Source organism: Aethina tumida, chromosome 6 (assembly GCF_024364675.1).
Source record: "Aethina tumida isolate Nest 87 chromosome 6, icAetTumi1.1, whole genome shotgun sequence".
In the NCBI taxonomy this organism is placed as follows: domain Eukaryota; kingdom Metazoa; phylum Arthropoda; class Insecta; order Coleoptera; family Nitidulidae; genus Aethina; species Aethina tumida.
The window spans coordinates 5,772,736-5,798,469 of record NC_065440.1 but is presented as its reverse complement, the minus strand read 5'-3'; the positions used below and the strand labels follow the sequence as shown (position 1 = coordinate 5,798,469).

The 25,734-nt window shown below is 30.1% G+C and overlaps 1 pseudogene; it reads right to left on the bottom strand.

Annotated features, from left to right (window-relative positions):
* Positions 1-569: 569 nt before the first annotated feature.
* On the bottom strand, positions 570-22,111 carry LOC126265970 (DNA helicase MCM8-like; annotated as a pseudogene).
* Positions 22,112-25,734: the final 3,623 nt, after the last annotated feature.

The following is a 25,734-nucleotide window of genomic DNA, read 5'->3' as shown; positions in this document are numbered from 1 at the left end:
TGTATAAGGTAAACTTCATTAGGTTGATCCAGCAATATGAAGATCAGATCGAATCGCGAAAGCATTGGCGAGCTAATTTTCAAGTTCTATGCTATTGTTTTTGATTTGTCATAGTGCCCACCGGCAGGATGGCTGCCGCTAGAATAGTAGTTCTTGTTGGTAACGTACAAACTATGCCTGCCTTGGCTATACTGATACTCTGTTGTTCCATGGCTTTAAGCAGACACTATTAATTTAGTAAGAATTAGATGATAGATGTAATACATAATTTATAATCATAGGTCTGTTAAATGAAGTGAATGTTTCAAGATTATTAACGCGTATTGAGAAGGTATTTGTCGAATTCGTCGATACAGCAATAACCGTGATCGGCCAACATCAAAGCAGCAGCTTCTAGAGCATATTCTCCGTCCACTTCTCTAGTCATTGTCACCGTCAAACCAGAATTAATAATAATGATCTCTAAATCATATATTTTTTAAAATTCATTTTAAATAAGTAATTATAGACAATTTCTCTTACTTTTATAGCATAATAATCTTTAATGTTGAAAGTAATTTTTCTGATGCTCAACTTTGATTTTTGTTATTGACTACAGAAATAGCATGTAGGTACAACAAGAAAAGTGATTGTTGCTTTAATTTTCCAATCTGTTCAGGGTTTTCCACTTTTATTATGCTAGTTATAGTTATATCATCTCCTGGTATGTATGTTTTGACTAAATTTTTCATTAAAACACAATCACACAATATTCTTGGTACTCGTCCATTTTCTGCCTTAAGTAAAATAAAGTTATTTAAATTATTATATATTTTGAACAAATAAACTACCTGTTCAGTCCCAATCAGTTCTTGTATCCTTATGGATAGGTAGCTGATTGTTTTTGTATATACTGATGAGTGTCGGAATATAAAATTTGATTGTGCTCTGCATTTTGTTGTTATACATTTGCTGGATAGTTGTGTAGTTGCCATCTGTTTGTTGAACTGTCTGAAGACTAGAACATGTTAAGGATAGAAAGCTCATGTAACTACAGATTATTTTAATGTTGTCTGATTTTATGACAGTACCACGTACAGACACCAGCTTTCCTAAAATAACTTATTTAGTTAATTGATAATTTACGGTTTAAATTAATTCACCATAATAATTCACTCTTAAATCTTTAAACTGCAAGCTGGGTTCAAAATTTACAATTCTAGGTCTGATTATAGAATATTCTTTTTCTTTGAAATCTCAATAGACAATCGTCTATATTATTAGTAGTGTCTTGAAGTTTCTTGATCAACTTTTGATGAAGTGCTAGTCCCATTACATTTAAGTAATACTGAGTACTATTTTTTATGTCAGTTCTGCAGTCAGTCTACTTTTTTGATAAATCTACATCATTGATTAAAAATTTATAATGTACAATAAAATATTTATTCTCCTCGATAAAATCTAAATTAAATGCAGTGTTATGTTTGTCCACTTACTGTTGAAAAGCATTAATATTATTTTTCAATTTTTCAATATCAGCATCATCTACAAGGTTAGTTATAATTATTTTCAAAATGTACCTTTTTTTCCATCTGGAAAACACTTAAATCCATCAAAACCATGTAAAAATGTTGTTCCTATCTCAAAAGGAGCCTTTTTAATGTACTGATATTTACTGTTCATGTTTACTATTAGGCGGCAATATTAAGTTGTCACAGTAGTACTGCAGTGTGTACTGCATTAGTTTGTTTTGATCCGAAGTGTAGTGTTGTTCATAAGGTGTATCTGCTTGTCTTAACTAAAATTACAATCCTGTCTACCAGTATTTACCATTGATCAACATTTGCTTATGTGGTTGTGAATATAATTTATTATTTTTATGTATTTAATAAGCGTATAAAAAATAATAATATTATAAGATTAATTATTTATTTAACATTCTCCTAATATATTATATGAGGTGTGTCTAAAATAGGTTAAAGAAAAAAATCTAAATATATTTTTTTTCTCCTGGAGAGATACTGTTCCTCAAATTTAAATTTCAAAAATGACAACTGAATTCACAACTGAATATTTTTTAAAACTATTATTTTTATTTATTATTTGCAGGATTTAGAAACATCATTTTTAGTTATCACCGCTGTTTTTGAGATACATATTTCAGTTTTCAATATAATATAATATTTAAAGAAAGTTAAAGTGACTGTACTATCGCGTTCATAAGTGGTCTGCCACTTTCCGAAGCGCTTGACCTCGACCGTCACATTCTGTTACAGTCTATTATTTCGGTCCGCGTAAAAATTAAAAACTGAATCTGTATAAGTTTTGACACGGTAAAAGGGGTATCGATTTTACAAAACAACATGCTACACTATAAACAGGGTTGTAAGGATTGGATCACGGCAAATTATGAACTAATTTTGTAAACATTAGTTATTCAGAAAATATTTGTTGTGTTTTGTTGAAATTGTAATGATAACTACAATATTTAAAACGATTATTTAAATAACAAATATTAAATTAATCTTAATTAATAAAATTTTGATTTTTTACTAAGTAAATATTTTTAAAAATGATTTAAATTAGTATTTGAGCTAATGTTTAATATTTAAAAGATTACATACAAGAAATAAAAATTAACTATTTTCATAACAAAACCAAGTATTTACGATATGTAAAATAGTGCATATTAAAACATTTCAAATGTTATGAAATAATACACACAGTTATATTTTAAAAACTTTATTTTATGGACAATTTTGTTCTTAATTTTTTTATGTAGATTAAAATTAAAAGAATAAAATAACAATAGTTATTAACAATATAACTAACTAAATAACAGAATTCGGATACATGAATTCAAGAATGACACTGGTTTGTTCAAAAAGATCCTCACTCTTGTTTTTCGTTTATTTGAACATTATTTGTTATTGTATCTTATAACTCATCCATGATTTGTAATCTGTTTCTATAAATGGTATTCTTTAAATGTCCAAACAAAATGTAGTCCAAAGGAGTTGAGGGGATCTCGGTGGCCAAATTTATCTACCAGTGGCTCATCAGAGTGTTCTTCAAGAAAACGTTTATTTAAATTGTTTGAGATTCTGTACGTAATATTATACAAATATATAGATATTTGAAAAAATAAATAAATAAATGGAATTACTAAATTATATACTACTTAATTTTTATTATAATTATAATATTTATGTCTATATGTGCATTTTGTATTCGGAACGTTACTGCTGTATATATTAGACGCGAAGTAAACAAGTGTTTCTTTTTGTCTTTTTTATATCGCATTATTAAAATTGAATATAAGAAACTAACTACGAATCCACAACATTGTTGTTGATACATAATTTGAAATTAATATATGATATATAATTCACAAAATTCATGTCGCGTTTCGATTCGAAAACCAATACGTAGTTAAACTAAAACGAGCACTCGTTCCTAAATCTAAACTATCTCAGACCCCAGAAAGTCGGTTTGCAGAACGGCCATAATGTTTCCCAGTTCACAATTCATTTTATAATCACAAAATTGTATTTATTTTATTGTATGGAACATTCATTTGCAATATAAATTTTTAAAATTAAAATACTTGATAACAAATGTTATATTATAATGAAAAACCTAAAACATTAAATTATATATAGAGATTCTCTTCCTCCGCTACATATAAAATTCACTAAACTCGAGATCTTTTTTAAAAATATCATGCAGTTTATCCCTGAACTATATGTAGAGGCTCTCTTCCTCCGCTACATATACTGTACCAAACCGAAAAACAAAAAAAAAAAACGACCCCAAACTTTGATATCAACAAAGATATACAACCTTGGAGACAGCAAAAAAATTATAAAATTACTTATAAACATATTCTCCCAATTTTAGTTCTTACCGAAATATTTAGCTCTCTAGCTATTTCAGAAATATTTTTTCCCTGTTCATTTAAAAAAATTATTCTTAGACGTTTTTCCTCGTTTAAATTCATTTTATTCGTGATCATGATGCTTGTACTATAAAGATTCACATTGAATTGACAACACAATTAGGAATCGCATCTTACGATGTGGCGGGGAGTCGGCACTGCCGAGACGGTAGTGCACGGTAATACAGAATGTGACCGTTTACGGCCTGACGTCGTTGAAGTGGCAGACCACTTATGAACGCGATAGTACATTAAGTTGTCATGTATTTTATATCGTACAAAATCTTCAAATTTAGGAAAACTTGCGAACACAATTCTACAGGTATTTCCACAAAGTCAATAATTATAATTATTAATAACAATATTCTAAGAAAAGTAGAAAGAATTCTATTGTTGCATATATACAATGTCAGTTTTAATATAGATATGATCCAAACAATAATGTTATACAGTGTAAATGACCTGAATATTGTATTATAGTCAGACCTATTTACAGATTATGTACTATTAAATTCTCACATAAGGTTCCTTTTTATCGCATCCATATACCCGTGTCTACTTGAAGCCGTAAAACTTAAGAAAATATCAATCGTTCCAAGAATAATTGATGTTAGTAAAATCTCAAAAAAAATGAGAGTCTCTAAATATAAGATAAAGAAATAAATAAATGTCCACAACCATGCAAATAAATTTAAATGTACATGATCTCTTGACTGTGTAAAGAAAAGCTCCCCAAAGATTTCTTGGCTTACGTAATTTTCTATCTATATCAAGTAAATCGAATAGATGTAATAACAATCTTCTGATAATATGCTAAAAACATTAAATTAAATCAAATATATAGTACTGGAAGATTATTAATTACATTGCTTTGTTTATTTCTCTCTTATTATTACCCTATATGTAATTAATAATTTTCCAGTTCTGTATATATACAGTACTGGCAAAAAGGAGAGCAACTTTGAAAATATATAACTTGCTACCGCCCTGTATATGCATTCTAATATAATTTATACCAAGTATGAACACACTGTACACAAACATATCGAATCAAAAAACTAAATATTCGGTTGACAAAAATTAGAGCACTAATCTCTACAAAATCCACAATAATGTTTAATTTTACAGTATACACCAAAGAAAACTGAGTTAATGTAATGCCTCGTGGAAATAAATTAGTTTCCGAATTAAAATCATGGATCGTATCGTTCTTTCATTCCAATGGGAGAAAAGTCAATATCACTTGATTTTAATTCGTGCTTTACAACAATTTTTTACATGATGTGGAAGGAAAAAATAAAACTGGAAGGCCAAGAAAAAAAATACATTTCAGGATAAACAAATTTCATCCTTCTTAAAAATAAATTCTTTCCTGTCTTCCAGCCACAACTTGGAATTAATGTTTCTCTAAGAACCGTAAGAGATAGATACTAAAAGGGGGTCTTCATGCGAGAATACCAACACTACTATCAGAGAAGAACATGCGAGTCAGAGTTGAATTTGTTATGGGAGATAGTGAACGAAAAAATAAGACACAAAGAGAATAGTAATCAGCAAGATTTATTGGCGGTTTTGCAGGAGCCCTGGCAAAATATGGATTCAAATATTATTGACCATACGTTGCTTTCCATGAAAAAAATGTGCTTGAAAGTTTTTGGAATTTATATTTAGTGTATTATATATTAGTGTAGATTTAATTAGTTTACTAATTCCAAATTTTTTGTAGTAATAAAACTTAAATAATAGCATAAGTTATTCTACTTTTTGCCACCCCATAACAAATAATCATCAGTAAAATTAAACTATTTATTTTTTTATCGTTTAACTACGTAATTGTAAAAATATATAAAGGGAAGTTAATTTTTAATATAATAACCAGGACAAAAATTATTTGAATTTTAAAAAAGATGCTCTACTTTCTGCCAATACTGTATATGCATTTACTTTTAATGATGTTAACTCCTTTATGTTATTTATTCAGTTAATTATCATCTCTATTCTATAATAAAAAAATGAAAAGAAAACCCTCGAAAACCTCTATTTGTGTTTTCTATCATAATTTTACCTTTTTTTCAAAAAGATTAAGGATACTTTCGACTTTTATCATTTGAGATTTTGACATGTTTCTTGTATTGTTAACGAAATTCTGTAGTGTAATAAAAACTGGCGGAGTACACAATCCTGTTTCGTATTGTTGACGGTATGACATTTCCAGAGCATTTAGAACTCGTAATCTTGAATATCTAAAATTATGACGAAATCACATTTAATTCTTATTATACAACGAATCATAATTAATAATTACGATTATTACATCACAGAGAAAAATACTGAATTTATACAAAATAAAAATTTATTTTATTTTAAAACTTAAATTGTTTATATTATACACCAGGGGTGGCCAAGCTTCTTGATGGTCTGAGTCATTTTTCAAAATTTGAAATGTTTCGCGAGCCGCAATTAAACACATATTTAAAAGATATGCATTAAAAAATTGGCAGAAATTATATTTCTTCAAAACATAAATAAAAGTACAAAATATATGTATTGAATTTAAATATTAAAAATTAAACTCATTTATTTTACTTCTCTTGATAATTCTGGAATGAAAGGTGGCTCACGAGTCACAGGTTGGTCCCCTCTGTTATATACGAATCAATTTTCTTTTTTTTCTGTCTAATTTTGTTATATCTCATTTTGTAGCTGTAAAAGTCAGTAGACACCTTAAGTTTACAATAAAATTTAGATTGCACCAATGTAACTTTATACATTCTTTCAGTATCATCTTTTTCACTTCACTAAAATTCTTTGGTCTCTCAATACATCTTATCCTGTTAAAGAGAAATACAATATTCCTTAACAATCTTTGTTCTAAATTGATTGCGTTAATATATTTTATATAAAATATTGTTAAATATTTTTAGAGCATGATCCAAGTAGCCATAATGGCATCAAATGTTGCCGTCAATCAGTACTGAGTCATTTCGTTATGTAGCGCTGCCATGTTTGTAGCGCTGCCATTTGTTTCTCTTAAAACGTTTCCACCTCAGGGAGTAGCTCTGTCGTGTACTGAATGTATGTATGCAAGCGTATGGTTCGTAAATTATTTTTACTATCCAGTCTTCTCTCTAAATACTCTTCTATCTAATTCCTTCATTGAATAACGAAAAGATACCTTGACTCCTTTTTTACACTCTATTTCACCTTCGTTTTTACAATAGCGTAATGATAATAAAACAGTCTTCTAGTTCATACTTCAACTCATCAGATGAGGAACTATTAAATTAACATCTTGTCTTTATGAAAACGTAGTGATGTATGTTACATGAAAGCACTCTCTCGAAAACGTTAATCTACGTTAATCAACGTTAAATACCACGGTATTACGATATAATAATAAACAAATGACGTACAATAGTGTAATTATTAGGCCGATGGCGTTAGTTAATATATAAAAATAGTTTGAATGCCAAAATGCTTCGTCGTCTTGATTTAAGTCTGGTGATGAATATTCAATATATTTATATAATTAATAATTTTTTGTTTAAAATTTAATAGTCATAGATTTCATTAAAAATAATACCGTACCTCAGTAGAAGTTCATAACTGTACGTGGACTTAGGCTTTGCCGTGTTACCTTCATCGTCATTCACAGCATCTTTTTTTTTGGGTGAGCTATTAAATTCTGTCCATTTTTCTACTACTTCCCAATTTACAGGACCAGGATTCCTAAAGTTATAAATTGATTTAATCCTACATAAACTGAGACTCATTTAAAATGGAAACTCTATTCTATTGAACAATAGATAATGAAACTATCATCCAACAGGAATATGCTATAATTTAGTTTGTAGTCAAAAATTAAAACAAATATTAAGGCCGTTATTATAAAAATATGAGAAATAAAATTTTAAAATATATTTATTTTTTCTGATAAAGCGATCCATAGAACAAAATGTTAAAGACATCAAATCATCCACGGCCTAGACGAGTGTATTTTGAGTAAAAGCACTCAATCGTTGTAATTATTGATTTTCAAAAATTAATTAACTTAATGTGTATTCTAAATTGTATTAGTCGTTTTGTTTATATTCTTATATTTTAAAATATTTTTAAAAAATAACATAAAAGTACAATAATTGATATTGATTAGTTAATTACAACTTAACATTTTTTCAGTTGAATAATAGGTGGTATATTTTTCTTTCTTGATTCCAAAATTGTAGGTGAAAGTGACAGATGAAAATTAATTGTATTCATAAAAAAAGAATGCCTAGCAAAATATGGATCCAAATATTATTGACCAAATATTGCTTTCCATGAAAAAAAAGTGTTTGGGAGTTATTCATAGTAATGGGAATTTTACAATATATTAGTGTAGAATTAATTGAAATACTAATTACAAATTATTTGCTCCACTTTTTGTCAGCCCAAAACAAATATTCATCAGTAATATAAAAATATTTTTTTATTGTTTAACTAAATATTACTTTTGACTAAAAAATATGTTATAGCAAGCATCTTATTCTCTATCTTTTGAATCATTATTGATTAAAATAAAATAAAATGTTGGACGACTTTCCATCTCAAATTAGCCAATGTACATAAATTTATATTTACTGTTTTCTTTTTGCAATATCAATTTTGCATTTGTTTATTTCCATAATATGCTTTCCACAGTTATGCATATTTAATTTATTTATTCCTTCCATTGTCTTGTCTTTTAGAAGTATAACAACATAAGGGATCAATGAAGAATTTATAATGTTTGATAATACGTATTGCATACTATATGTTATAAGTACAATATCGCAGTTACGAAAATATTCTACTCTTACATCAGAAACAATTAGCAAAAGTGCCATTTGAAGTAGGTCTCCATGTATATTTATAGTCTGTTTTCAAACATATTTACATAATAACTATTAATGAGTTTATTATGTACCTACCTAAAAAATATAGAAGCGGCCAGCAAAAAAATACACTGACATATCGGCTGATAGTCAAAAGCGGGTAAACGAGGAAGGACAATAAGACGTTCTTGAGAGTAATTGGGTGCAGTGAGTAATGAGTTATTCTGTAATACATTGGCAACGTCACTCCAATCACCATTATTATGTATACACAACATATGAAATCTATCATGCAAAATAAATAATCGTGTGCTTCGGTCAACTCGCTGGAGAAAGTTCTTCTTTGTCTGTTTAGTAAAAATCCTATGACCAAAAACACAATTGTTCCATTTAAGTATGCTATTTCGTTAACATATTGTATAATTAAAGGCATGGCACAGTTTGTCATCATGACACAAATTAATTCACGGTTGGAAATTTTGTATATAATTATTATAAATTTCGCCAACAAATAGCCGGCTATAAGAGCTAGAGAAAATAAATAAGAATATTATATACATTCACACATAGAAACGTCGCAATGTATGTATATGTATATATGTAATATATGCGAATTGTCTGTTTGTATTCCAATTCGTAAGTGCGATCGATACTTTGCTCCTTACTTACAAAATTAAATTTAATATTTTTTAAAAAGAATCTTTGTTAGGTAATGTTATAACACTATTTTTAAAATATATAGAAACTTGATCAATACCTAGATAAACATTTCCCTGTGCATCCAATAGAAGTAAAAATACAAGAAAAATGTTTGTTTACAACAAGCTATGCAAACATGTCTAGTTTAGAGGGTCTAGAGGGTTATTGTTTTATACCTACCAATGTAGAGTTTATCTCAGAAATTAACCCATTTACAGAATATTCTTTTGGTCTTCTTAACAAACAGTCGACTGAAGTGTCAGTTTACCATCACACAAGGTCTACGAAATCTTTTGTACTCCGAAATTGCAATAGTAGGGCGCATGATGCTAATATGCTAAAATAAACATAATAGATAAAAAATAATTTAGAATTCCTTAACACTGATACAAAACCACCCAATTTTGATGAAAATATTAAATAATTTCGATATTAAATAATTCGTTAATAATAATTACCTAAAACCCAAATTATATATATTTTTAAAATATTTCATTTACATTTGATTCAAACAACAGTTATTCAGTAAAGAATAGAATAAAAAAAGAAACCTATATATAAGAAAACCTTATATTCACAAACATAAAGTACAAACCCAATTTAAGAATATTCTAAAACAAGGGACCATCAAACCATTAGAATCTCCCTGTTCATCCCCTATCTGGGTGATACCTAAAAAGAAAGAAGCGCTAGGAAAACTCAATTAAGCTGTGAATTGAGTTTCTTTGTTTTTGTTATGTCTGTGGAATATTTAGAACTTGAAAGAATTCAAATTACATACCCGCAACATGTCTTTTTACAAAGTTAATCATGTCGAATTTTGTGCTTAAAAATAGCGATATGCAGTCAGCATTGGTTTTTTGTTACCATTTGAAGAAAACTGCTGCTGAATCGCATCGAATGCTTGGGGAAGCTTACGGCGACCAGGCTCTTAGTCAAACATAGTGTAAGAAGTAGAAAATTCAAAAGTGGTGATTTTGATATTAGAAACGAAGAACGTGGTTGGCCGACCAACGCAACAACTCGCGGATCATCTAAATGTGACTCAAGAAACCATTTCCGGACCTTTCAAAGCTATGGGAAAGATTCAAAATATTGGAAAATTAGTTCCACATGAACTGGAATTGGAAATGCAGCAGAAGAACCGAAAGACCATTTGTGAGATGCTGCTCCCCTAGTACAAAAGAGAGTGATTTCTTCCTTGGATTGATACTGGAGACGAAAAGTGAATCTATTTTGAGAATTCTAAGCGTAGAGGATCATGGGTATCTCCAGTCTCTGTAATTGGAGAAACCAGGATATTATCTATTATGCGTCAAAAAAAACCAGACTGTCAAAAAAGGCAGCACAAAGTCATTTTGCTGCATAACAACGCACCGTTGCAATTCTTTCTCATGCGGCCTATTCACAAGACTTGACTACATCTGATTATCATTTATTTTTTTCGATGGGACACGCGTTGGCTGAGCGACGCTTCGCCGACTACGAATATGTGTAAAATGGCTCGATGACTGATTTGTTTGCCTCGAAAGAGGCAAAGATTCACAAATTGTTGGAAAAATAGGGAAGTTGTATTGTTATCAATGGAAATTATTTTGAATAAATGATCTTTTCATACTTTCATAAAATATACGTTTAAGTGTACAACTCAAAAAGGTGAAAATATGCATACTCTTGGTAGATACATAAAAAATCGCTGTCTTCCTAGAAAAAAGTCATTATAAATTCGTAACAATGCCATTTGGTCTTAAAATACTTCCTCTATTTTTCAATGTTATGAACTCTTACATCAGAACAATAACAACAATATTTTAAGAGGAATACAAAATGATCCGTTTCGTATAGATAAGTAATATGATATACTCTACATACTAATTAAATTAAATCCCATAACTGCAATAACTGTTAAAAAACTACTAAATAATTAAATGAATTTTTAGGGATTACTCGTCTATTATCGGAAATTTATAAAAATATTTACGAAAATAACAAGACAATTAATTTATTCAACTGTTAATTATATAAAATTGTGTATCCAATTATGACACTAAACGAACATAAAATAAACTACAGCATTGTTGTAGTAGAATTTAAATTTATGAATAGTATGAGTACACATTCCTTTCACCGGTATTTATATGAATAAAGATAACTAGCAATAACAGTAACATATCATAAACTTTTACAATCGTCATTTATTTAGCTTGAAAGGACCAAATTTAAAAGTGGTGTGGTGGGACTCGGGACGAATAAGAAAATTCGATTATGACATTATTTGCAGATAAACTAAATCCTAATACAGATACACCTAATCTGAATATTCTTGGAAAAAATAGAATACTATTTTTTAATACACGCAACATTTTAATGAAAATCCATGTGTTGGACTAACTTACGTCTATTTAATTGTCCACGGACTTTCTGTGAATGAACAGCAAATAGAAGATGATAATAATACAATTCACATTGCAATCGGAAATCCCATTTGTAAAGTACCAATTAGCATTACACTGTATGAACAAATCTGTTCAATATTAGAACGAAACTTTAATAAATTTAACAAAATGCCAATGAACTACTATTTCTATAGATAAGTTAACACATTTATACCCGTTAAATTAATTATTAAACCAAATCATCATCATTTTGTATAATAGCAAAACCAAAAATTGCTAATTATGATACTTTTCAAATCTCGACAGCTTGTGAATTTTCAATTGAAAACTACTATAAAATGACAATTTCTTCAAAATTTTAATTTAATGTAATTTTTATAATACACTTAATTTCTTATTACATTTAATTTAAGCGTCTTCAAGTAACAATCGATTTTAGGACTATTTTTTTAATCACACCTCTATCAAATATTATATATAGAAATAAAATCAAGATGCCAACATATACTTTAAGTCGGGTTATATAATATGAAAGATCTAAAATGATTCTTCCATAAATACAGTTAGGGATTCCTGAATGCCACACTAAAACGTACAAAAAAGGAACCCAACTCTATTAAATTTTGAATTGGATCCTATCTGTTGGATATACTGAGTATTTGAATATACATACCGTCTAAATATATATATACAAATAATATTGCAACGTCCAGAAGGTATACGAATTTGGACACAAACTGGTATAATATGAATAGCTATAACTTACAAAAACAAACATCCTTAAAAAGGTCAAGTAGGATTTCTTCCCATGTCTGATTTGCGTACTTCAATATCTGTAGAGTGGCAAACCCTTTTTTAGTACTTATGAGTACTTCGAATTCTAATGTGTTTGTTAACATTCCTCGTTGAGCTCCCACATTTACTTCGACTATAATATTGACTGGATTTTTCACCAAAATTAAAGTTAGAATACTTGCTAAAATATAAAGAATGTTTTATGAATTATAAATAAATTAAAAAGTAATGCATAAAAGTGTAAGTTGTGTGCAGAATAATAATAAAACTATTTATCAAATCTGTGCATCTAGGTTAGGAGTTATAGGAGAAATATCCAAATCTACATATAGACTTAAACAAAATTTTTATGTTCGAACAATCTCGTTTCATCGCTTGTTAGATTTGGGTGTTTAAACAGCATGTGAATTTAGCCAAACAAAGATGCTGCGCTTTCTTGTACAATAATTGTTTCCATCAAAATAATCCTGGAGAGAGATTTGAGCAACCATGAAAAAGGAACACAGGTATCCAATTGTTTTTTTACCAAAAAGTTGCGACCAGAATCTGAGTGCGAAATCAACAACAAATTATTTATATTAAATAATTAACTATTGTGGTATGGTGTCCGAAAATGTTAAAAATTAAACTTTTTTATCGTAATTCTTTGAACTTTGATGAAAAAATTAACTAATTTAACTTTTATTCGTTTACGATTATTTAATTTTCTGGCAAATTTAAATACCATGTATTAAAGTATTTACTAATAAACCATTTAATTTGTTGCATTGAATTAATTAAATAAATTAAAATAAATACTTCATATTAAATTACAATACACATACGAAAATATATGTGTCTTTGAGGCAAGTACACCGCGGATAACTAAGGAACGACTTTACGTCCCCCAGTAAAAAAAAGCAGCAATTGTGGCACTTTACAATTGTTGTATATATTATCAGAAAAAAAAAATTGTCCAAAGATTCACATACAATTTTGAAAACAAATATGTTAAATATGTTAATACATAAAACAGTTTTACACTATTTGATTTTTTTGAGTTTTTTCAATTAGAAAAAACGAATATTTAAAGAAAACCCATACAACAGTTATTCCCTACTGTCTTTCATATCAATCTTTCTCTCTAGGACATCCTTATCAATGTATATGTAAATGTATATTTTTAATTAAATTAAGCTTATAGATTAGGACTTACCAGATTCCAAAGTAAAATTAGGAAATTCCTGTAAAGTCCACCAAATGAAAATTGCGACTCCATCAAAAAAAAACATCTAAAATGACAAAATAATAAAAACCATAACATAATAATAAAATTGTGTAACATGGTTCTATCTATACATTTAAGAAATGTGTTCAATTTTTTATAACTCACAACGCCACAGAGGAGTAACTAAATTCGTTATATTAGAGGTGTGTATATATACATACTCAGTGACAAAGAAATTGCAACACCAAGAAGGGAGTGTTTAGTTTCGACGTTGTGTCACTTTTCACTAAAGTTCCAGTCAACGTGATATCAGAAATATTCCCTCCAGATATAGTGGACCTTTTCCATAAGTATCTTACTGAAGCAATGGACAAACCTCTTAGTTCTGTGATCGCCAATTTCTTTGTCGGAAAGTTTGAACAAAAAACGATTGAGGCTTCCAAACACAAACCTTCTGTTTGGTATCGTTGCGTGGATGCTACTTTCGTGTTATGAAAACATGGACAAGAAAAACTAGATCAGTTTATAAACACCTAATCTGGGTGAGCATTTAGACCATTCCGTATATCGAAAACCTACATACACCGATCGGTATCTACATAAACTTTCTAACCATCATCAGTCAAAATCAAGGGGTCTCCTCCCTTTTGAAACATTTATTTAGGAAAAACAATTCAGCAAAATAACTTTGAAAGAGAGTATTGAAGTTTTTTATTAATAATTCCGCCACATTAATAACTAAACTTCTCAATACTTTTATGAAAGATATACGAGTCTTTTAAACCCTGTATCTAATCATTTAGCTTTACACAGCCATCTAACCAAACAAATATGATACTCGAGGAAAACCAATACCGAAGAGCACAATTTCCTACTCCTCTTTCTTGTTATCTATACAAACCTTAGAATAATTTGATTATAGAAGAGTGCACAATAATAACTCCATAATAAAAATGTTACGCTGACGGGATTTTGTTATTGGATATTGTTTGTATTACAAGACATAAATTTTATTTAATTTTTCTTGTTAAGTAAAAGAAAAAGAAGAGGTTGAAGTTCTGCGAGTTTTGAATTTAAACTAAAATTTTGAATGACAAACATAATTTCAAATAAAATATGCCATTTTGAAAATAAAAATGGATGCCATTGCAACTTTGCCAATGTTATTTTACAAGAGGATGAAAAAAATTTGGAACCACACGTCCATGATAACACAAATAAATAAATGCTTTGATCATGAAAGGTAAAAGGTACTATCGCTTACAGAATTGCATTACCACTTTCAATTCAGTATCGCTTGGCACACTACTCACTTCCCCCACCACGAATACGATTTGACCGTCTCGCGTCGCGCCGAGCACACCAAGCAGAATGATCCCCTCCACAAATATCGGTCGTGAGCAACGACGAACACTGCAAGCGAAAATGAACCTTGAGGTGGTAATGCAATTCTGTAACCGATAGTACATGAATATTTAACAGTGAGTATGACAGTATGACAAAATGTTAAACAACTTGGTGCCAGATAAATGAAAGTGATTGGCAAAAATAAAACAATTGTGAATAAGAAAAAAGAAATAAAATATTTCAACAGTAATCCTGTACTGGTATGCTAGAGATTAAAATCAAAAGAATTTTAGTATTTTGAAGATTTGGCAAAGAAACTATTAAATTAAATTAAAAAACTGCATTTTTTTAAACTAAAGGATTCAAGTTCAAGTAGTGTTTAAGTTTGACAATCAGAAATATTTTAATTAACTACATACTTACTAGTTGCTGTGAGAATGAAAGAGTGCACAAAACATACTTTCACTCCTTGAAGTGGCATATACAAAATCCTTTTAAAATAAATAGTTGGTAAATAAATAAATAATAAAAAATAGGGGTTGTTAGATATAAGCCTTTTCTGTATCACATAAAAGTGTTTGTTGTCTTTCAACAGTAGGGCCAAACTAAAGGATATTAAAAAAATATATGGCATCACTGACGTACTCATATTACGCAGCTAAAATATTTTGAATTAATTTAAAACCTCATTTGTATTCATTTATACTTACCAAAAATAGAGTTAATATTATCGAACTAATAAATATACCTGAGAAAATTGCACCAATATCACAATATTTTTTTGTTAATTCAACAAATAGAAAATTGGGATATGAAATATCTGTCAGACAAAATACAAATAGAACTTTTATAACCAATAAAATATATATCTTATATATCAAATTCATTTCTATATGAAATAGAAAACTGAAACCAATATTAATGAAATCTACTAATGACTAAAAGTCATATTGTTATAATGTTGTCATAACTTCTAAACAAAAAAAAATGAAAATCACGTGTTCCCTACGATGGGAATGGGTAAGAAACAAATATAAAACATTCTTAGCAATTTGTTACTTAAAAGTCATGCGGGTCAAGTGAAAAGGATCAAATAGAAACAGCCGAATGTCCCAGAAGTTACACTCGTTTTTTAAAAATGATATGTTGTTTATAATATTGGTATGACAGTTGGTAATGGTTATTTAACTAGATCTGCTGATGTATTTTTTGACCAATCGCAGTGCAGTATTTTAAATATTGCGCGTTTGTTTTCTATCCGAAAATTCCTGAAGGATGGAATAGAGCCAACGAATTAAAATGTATTGGAATTTTTGTTTTAGGTAAGTTATTTCTTATATTACATTACTAACTCAAATCGTAGTTGTATTTTATTGTTTGTAATTCAATAATTCAGTTCATAATATGTTTATTTTAAACCAGCTGTACCCGCGACTTCGTCCGGTATAAAAATAAGCCGTTCTGTTTCTATTTTAGCATATACGTCAACTAAGTATTGATTAAATAATTGCTGCTCAGTGACAGTTGAATGGAATTTAAGCGTACTTTTCCAATCGCTAGTTTTGAATGTTGGTTTGGAGTGATTAAAATTCAGTAGATATTTTAACTGATTTATTACACTAATAGTTGGTAGGTTACAATTAGATTGTTACAGTTTAACAACTAAAAGGCAAGTGCCGGTATTACTGCTGCCGGGTTCGACGTAAGTTCGGTACGTCCGGTTGTCCAGGGTAAAATGCCTAGTCAGCGGACGTAATTCCTCCCTTCTCAGACTTAAGCGCAGATTCCAGAGCCTTAAGAGTAGGCCTCTGCTTAAAAAGGAGATGGTTGATGCGGCTTCTTTTCTTAATTAGTATGACTGTAACAATTACTATTAGAAATATAATTATTATTAGGATGGCCCAAAAAGTGTAATGAACTTCTTTTTGTAAGTGGATGTCTTCTAACGGTTTGAGTTCAAATTCTGCAGGGATGTGGATCTCATTCAGATCGGCTATTCTTCGAGCACTCAACGGAACTGGACGAATCAACGGTATCCTCGTCAATATATTTGTGTTGTTAATAGAGAATTTTTCGTCATCAATCAGGACATCACAGGGGCTAGTTACTATGAAGGCATTACACACGGGGATGATTTTATCTCCAGTGCAAGCTTCATTAAGAGACGTAGCTTTGTATACTAAGACTTCATTAGTTTGCAGCTGATACCTGATTGGGTGTTTGATGTATACTGTTAGACAGTCTTCTGGTTTGACGAGTGAACATTTGGAAAAGATTTCTTCGGTGCAAATAAATTCTTTAGTCCCTTGGTAGCAATTCTTAAACCATTTGTCGTTAGAATAGTATTTTGTCGGTGGAATAATCATAATGTCGTCAGTAGAAGGAAAGGATAAAATTTGGGATAATGTGTAACTTTCTTTTGTGAGAATAGGAACTTTTAGAATTATTGAGATTGTCTGATCCGAAATAATTACAGTAGTCTTTGAATTTTCAATAATTTCGTAAGGGTGTCGTTCAGAAACTGGAAGTTGTTCTTTTGAGTATAGTGACTTCAATGACGATTCTATTGAAATAATTTCATCGAGTTCAAAAATTTCTACGTTACTGTATCCCAATCGTGAAAATGAAATAGTACGAAAAAGCATTTCAATAAAATTTTGTAAATGATTATAATTTTGAATTAACAATTGTATTCTTGGCAATTCATCAAAATCGTGTCGGTATTCTGACCAAATATTTTTAGAAATATTGTTAAATGTCTGAACAATTTTGTTGAATCGATCAGTGGTTTCTTCAGCAAGGAGAACAAGACTGTTAACCTGATGATTCAAGTTGTTGTTGGCATTCTTCAATGTTTCAAATTTTGTGTTAATTAAATCCAGATCTGATTGATCTAGGTTACCAGTAACAAATTTAATTGTGGAACCAAGTGCATTGATTAAACCTCTTTTATTTCTATTTTTTGATAATTTTTGAAAGGAATTTCTTAGATTTTGGAGAGCATGATCGTGAAGTAAATTTAAGAATTGTGAACTGGTATTGGCAGGGAAAATATTAGAAATGCTGTCTTCGATAGTGGAAGTGTTGAACTGTGTAATGATCTTATGAAAATGTTTTATTTGTCTTTGTTGTCCGATTTTTTCTTCATAGTAACCATTACTTTGAAGACATTTGCTGTGTAGGGCTTGGGTTTGAAGAGCTACTAGTAGCAGAATCCTGTAACAAGGTGTTTTTGTTACGAACTTTTACATATTTTTTATCAGTTTCAGTATTTTTGCCAATTAATTTATTATGTTGTTGTTTTTCAACGACAAGAGGAGAAAAGGGTGCAGTTGCTTTGTTTCTGGCTTTGTTTTTATAATATACGGTTAAAGGTTTATCAGAATTAATTTGGGAAGAATAATCTAAAGGAACATCGTTTCTACTTTTGTTAATTTTTTCAAGACGGTTTGTTGCTTTTTCTCGAGTCCAACCATATACGTGGTCAAAAAATGGTAAAAGTTCCTTTTTCCGTTTTTCAACATAGTCCTCGTATATAGCAGAATCGGTATCTATTTCAATTAATTTTTCATATGGGCCGTATAATAGTGTAAAAGGAGCGTAATTTGTGGAAGAGTGGATTGATTGGTTATAAATGGTTACTGCGGTGATGACAAGATCTTCCAACGCTTCTCGTGGATTTATTTCGTGAGGGATGTTTAATTTTTCGATGAGAGTACTATGAAATCTTTCGATAGGAGAGTTTGAGGTGGAATTTCTAATAGTGGTAATGTGATGTTCAATTTTATGTAAATTTAAAAATTCGTTAAATAAGCGACTAGTAAGTTCGGTTCCTGCGTCAGATGTGATTTTTTCGGGCTAATTATGGTGGGAGAAAAAATGCCTTAGTTTTCGTAAAATTTCAAAACTAGTGCGATCTTGTAAAATATAACATTGTGCATATTTGGTGAAGGAATCTAATATTGTTAAATGAGATTTACTTTTATAAAAGAAAATATCGATGTGTAAATTTTGGAATGGTTTATGTGAAATTAATGGACCTTGAAAGGGGTATTTAGGGGGTCTTCTCTCGTATTTATTTTTTAAACATATAGGACATGAATTGATAAATTTAGTTATTTCGTTCTTTAAATTTGGCCAGTAATAAGTTTGTGATAAGTGTGCGTATGTTTCGTTTATACCATTATGCGAATTTTTATGATAATTTGATATTATAATTTCTTGATCTTCCAATTTGGTAATATCTTTTAAACAAGTTGTACATAGTATAATTTTAAGCGAATTTGTGAAAATATTTTTTAAAGATTCTTCAATGATTGGACGAAGCAAATTTGGTTGGTGCAGAAAAAGGTGATAAGTTTGTGATGGATCAATGACTTTGGTAAGTTGACGAACCATTTGTTGGGAGAGTGTATCGTTATCTTGTAATACAATATGGATAACTCGGCGGTCTTTGAATTTTATTTTTAGAGAATTACTTTCTGTATTCCCAGTTGTTATAAATATTTGATTTTTAAAAAAGTTTATTGGTTTATCAGTTATGGGTAGTTCAAAAGAAATGTTATCTGCCTGTGAATGTACTGTGCTAACTTCAAGAAATTCTTCTGGATCGGCTGGGTTAGGTGTTTCATCTATATTTGGGAGAATCGAATCAGTTTCATTATTGTTAATTTCAATTCTAGAAAGGGCGTCGGCTACAATATTATCTTTTCCTTTTTTATAAGTAATAGTATAGTCGTATTCTTCCAACTTTATCTTCCATCTAATTAACTGAGAGTTGGGTGTTTTCAATTTTGAAAGCCAAATTAAAGGATTGTGGTCTGTTTCAATTTTAAAAGGGCGGCCAAATAAATACGGACGAAAATGTTGTACAGAATCGACAATAGCAAGAAGCTCTTTTTCTGTAGTGGAATAATTTCTTTCGGCAGAATTTAGTGTTCGAGAATGATAGGCGATTGGAAGTCCTTTTTGGGAAAGTACGGAACCAAGAGAAATATTAGATGCGTCGGTTGTCAATATAAAATTGTCCTGAAAGTCCGGATATTGTAGTATAGGAGAGTTGGACAAAATTTCCTTACATTTATTAAAAGCAGATATGTATTGTTCGTTATTTATGTCTATTTTTTCATTTTTTCTTGTGTACTTATTAATTGGATAGGTTAATTTGGCAAAATTTGGTATGAATCTTCGATAGTAACCAATGAATCCTAAAAATGACTTGATTTCTTTAACAGTTTTTGGGATAGGAAAATTTTGGATGGCTTTTATTTTGTTTGGATTCGGTTCTAAACCATTTTCTGTTACAATGTGACCTAAAAATTCAACGCGTTTTGTGAGAAATTCTGATATGTCCAGTTGTACTTTAAGATTAGCTTTGTCAAGTGCAGAAAATATAAGTTTTATGTCGTGAATATGATCTTGAAGTGATTTTGAAAATATAATAACATCATCCATGTATACGAAGCATTTATTATATAAATATGGTCTAAGAACTTCATCCATCATTCGCTGAAATGAGGCAGCAGCATTGCGTAGACCAAAAGGCATACGAACGTATTCATAGTGCCCTTGATTAACGGTAAAGGCGGTTTTCGGAATTGAACTTTCAGACATTTTAATTTGATGAAATCCTTGGGCAAGATCAAGGCATGTAAAATATCTACAACGACCTAAATTATCTAAAATTTCGTCTATTCTAGGGAGGGAATATTTGTCTTCAATCGTGTTTTCATTTAATTTTCTGTAATCAATTACCATTCGAAATTTTTTCATTCCTGAGGCGTCGGATTTTTTCGGAACAATCCATACCGGCGCACTGTAGGGACTTGTAGAAGGGCGAATTATTTTTTGATCTAAAAGTTTCCTAATTTGTTTGGAAATCTCGGTACGCATAAGCGGAGGATGCCTAAACGAGCGAGTATAAATTGGATTTTCATCTTTAGTTGCAATATGATGTTTAGTTGTGACTGAAGATGAAAGTGGTGTCGATTCGTTATAAAAAATATTTTTATATCGTTGACAAAGATCAATAATTTTTGCTTTTTCTTCAGAATTTAAATGGGTAAGACGTAAATTTGAAATGTCTAATTTATTATTGGTGATAGGAAATTTAGTTTGGAGATTAAATAGATGCAAGGGATAGGCGGTAATTTGTTTAGGAGCAAATTTTGTAAAAGGGATCGTTATGAAACCGTTTTGGAGTCTGTGAATAGAAGAAGGTATTATTTCTTGATTGTTAATGCAAACAGTGGGAACGAAAACATCACCGTCTGGTAAATTGATTGAAATTTTGGATTTTTCGGGTGAAAAGTAACGAAATTTTATGAAAGTATTATTAATATTTAGAGTATGAGTATGATAATCTATGTTTGCATATAAATTTTGAAGATCATTTGATCCTATTAATGCGTCAAATTTGTCGTGCCAAGGGATTATATGAAATTTAAAATTGTAGTTAATATTGTATTCTTCGAAAATTGGATATTTTAAATTTTGATTATTGGTAAGTGTATTATTAAGAGACTGTACAGTAAATGTTTTTTGAAAATAATATTTTTCAGCAAATAAGGATGCAGCTTTAGGAGTAATTATAGAATTGGTTGCTCCGGTGTCTATTAAAACTTTTAGGTTAAAGAGTGAAAGAGTAATGACCGGTAATTTAGGTAGATTGGCAATATTGTTTAAGTCTATGTGACATTCGATTTTATGTTGACTTTGCAAAAATTTTCACACATCATTTCTTCAACATCAGCGTTATCTGAACACAGTGTTACCTGTTCGGTCTCTTGACCGGAATCGTTATATGATTCGCATGGATCAGGTGCATTTCCGTCAAAGGTGTCGTCTTCGAAGCAATGACCGTGATAATAGAAATCGTGATTTTCAATGTTGTAAGCATTTTGTCTGTAATAATTATTGGGAGCATTGATGGTTTGTGTGGACATCGGGGTTGGTCTAAAATTTGGATTAGAATATTTGGCAGTTTGGACTGACATTGGTGTCAAAGAATTAGATTTATTTTGGAAAGAATTTTTGTTTTGTGAAGGTCCGAAAACTTGTCGATTTGTCGGTAACTGTCTTTGAGGGATGGGTTTATTAATATTTCTGAAAGGTCTGGGATTATTAAAATTTGAATGAAGAGGTTTTGAAGGTCCGGGTAGATTTAAATTATAATTTTGGGGTACATGGTTGGGGAATCTCTGAGATTGAACTATACCGTATGTTTTATTCCTTTCTAATTTAGAGTTTCGTAGAGTTCTACTAAACGCTTCTTCATTCTCGAATTCAGAACAACGCGACAGGCATTCTTCTAAACTCTTACATGTACTATATTTTAATAAATCCCGATAGGGTTGAGAAATCCCCACTTTAAAAGTAAGTAGAGCTTTTTGTTGGAAAAGTTCGGTTTTAATACGAATAACATTTGCATCACTATTATGTATATTAATAAGGTCAATAAGTTCATTTAATTTTTTGTCTAAGCGTAAATAGTAATCGGAATAATTTTCGTTAAAATTTTGAACACAAGTTGTTAACTCTCTTTCTATAGTAGATTCAGATCTACGGTCGCCAAATTTTCTAAGAAGTTCGGTACGAATTTTCCTCCAAGTATCAAATGAATTTGGAATAAAGTTGTCGAGTTTGTTTGCAGTTATGAATGACTTTGGAGGCCCGCGAATTTTATTTAAAACATAGAGGTTGAATAAATGTAATTGGATATTTGAACACATTGCAAAGGTACCATGGAATAATTCAACAATTTTGTCTACGGCGATAATAAAATCACTAAGGGATGCTTCACCATCACCGTAAATTGGAATAACTTTACAAAATTGTTCTAATTGGTTATCAGAAATTTGGGGAATTGCGGCATTTTCAAGAGTCATATTTATGTTAGTCGTTTCAATTTCACGATTGGTAATACGAGTATTTTGCAGTGAATTAATTAACTGTTCGATTTCTGGATCAGTTAATTCCGATAAAGTAATTTCGTCTAAATTTTTTGACATAAAAAGGCGTAAATGTAAAGATAAAAATTAAACAATTAGAAATAAGGAGGGTGCAAAAGGAACTACTGAACGACTTACTTGATTAACAGTAGAACGTTGTTCATCCTCAGTTGGCTCGGGGGACGAAAAGACGAGTTTCAGTTGAAATCGAAGTTGTCCAATGAATCTTCAGGTGGTCCAATGGCAGGCTGAAGACAGGTGACTTCCTCTTAGTTACGGATTGGTTTAGATTCACCACAAGTTGTAGAAACAAGCCGAAAATTCAGATGATTTCCGTTGATGAATCCTGTTCGCAGCGCCAGTTTTGAATGTTGGTTTGGAGTGATTAAAATTCAGTAGATATTTTAACTGATTTATTACACTAATAGTTGGTAGGTTACAATTAGATTGTTACAGTTTAACAACTAAAAGGCAAGTGCCGGTATTACTGCTGCCGGGTTCGACGTAAGTTCGGTACGTCCGGTTGTCCAGGGTAAAATGCCTAGTCAGCGGACGTAACTCGCTGCTCTCTTGAATCGTTCGATTCTAGGCTTCGTGAGATAGCGTGTTGAATACGATCGTTTTCTAGACTGTGATCTCGAGATTTCAAAGATTCTTGAGTCCTTAACAGTGAATGACGTGTTCTATCTAATTGTAATCGTTAAAGGGAGCGATTTAAATTTTTACACAAGATATTGATGAGGTTAGACTATACAATTCTTACTCTATAATTAATTTCAATATCACTAACCTTTGTTTTTGTTGAACAGATATTCTTCAATTAAGGTGACGTATTACACTCAATACTCACACCTTTCACCAAACCGAAATATTAGATAATTTCTACTCACTGTTTTATAGTTCTTTAATTTATAATTCGAAATTAATTGAAACTCAATTTTAATCAACGTAACTATATTAACAAAATAAATATAAGAAAAACAAAACAAAACAAATATAAATATAAAAATTGAATGATTTAAATTTACTTAAATTCTTGGCAAAAAGGTTGAACTTTGACAAACAGTAAGTAAAAACAACTAAAAGAACTTCGATCTCGACACTTGAAAAATTCGGGTAAAATCTACCGAAATAAATGAATCCCAGAGTTTTATAAACTCGGATTCTAGGAAGGGAGTGAAGTAGGTGGTGACTTAAGACCCTTAAGAATCTGAATGTCTCCAACAACGATCCTACTTCAACCAATCAGATGAACTAAACAAATGTTCCTTTTCTCAACATTGTTGCCAAACTAATTTAAGAGTTTTTCTATATGAAACCCTAATCTAAATAATAATAATGTACTTGGTCTAAAAAACCTTAATGCAATTCAAAATACAATACAATTAATTGTTTCAATAAGATTACAATTCTGGTGTTATTTGCATAAGGAAAAACCATTGTACTTACAAATATTTTCAATCATTTAAAAATCAATTCATTAACATAAGTTTACCAATATTGTAAAAACATAAATAAAAAGAACAGAGTTACAATTCTCTAAAATTTCAGGTAAGAGTAATATATTAAACCTTTTAATTAATTAATTTAATTTAAGAATATTTTAGTAAATAGTTCTACATAAAGACATGTAGAAATCCAGTCATTTAATCTTCGAAACCACGGTGCGACAACACCCTGGCACTTGGGGGTTCGAAAGGAAATCCGTTATGTTAAAAATCAACTAACGTAGACATTAAGATAGGAATATTTTAAAATAAATTTTGTGTGATTTTACGACTATTTTACGACAAGATAAGTTTTATGAAAACCATTCAAAATCTGAAAAAAAAATACGTGAGCACCTAAACCAAGTGGTGGTCTAAAATCCTCCCACGAAGCAATTAAATAACGGTTTTCTAGCTCTGTTACACTTGTTCAGATTCATTTTCACGTCGCAATCTTTGACTTTTGGCCTTTCTCATGTTTATAGAGAGATTTGACTTTCTTTTAGGAATAACTAAATATTAGAAAAAAAAAACTATCTACGTTATTATCTAAATAAAATAACCTATAAATAATTTATTAATTTCAATGTAAATCTGAATATTGAACACAAATGTATTGAAATTTATAATTATTTATAATTATTACTTAAAGGTAAAAATGGAAAGCACTAAAAATATAACAAAATATTTTGAATTAAGATAAGATAAGATAAGATAAGATAAGAATCAAATCAAACTATCAATCAGTCGTTGATGGGAGAAGTGGTGGAAGGCGCCCGACGTGACGGCCCAGTGGTGGCATGCGCGTGAGCTGCGCGTGATACTGGACAGTACTTGGACATTGCAACATTACTTTATTTTTCTAAAATAAAAGAATTTTTCTAAAATAAAAGTAGCCTAAGTTATTCCTTATTACATCGGCTACCTGCCAATAACCCGTCAAAATCGGTCCAGCCACATCAGAGATTAGCCGGAACAAACAGACAGACAGACAGAGAGACAAAAATTGTTAAAAATGTTATTTTGGTGTATGTAGCGTATTTATATTCATATGCATGTAGTAAAAAATGGGTATTTCAATATTA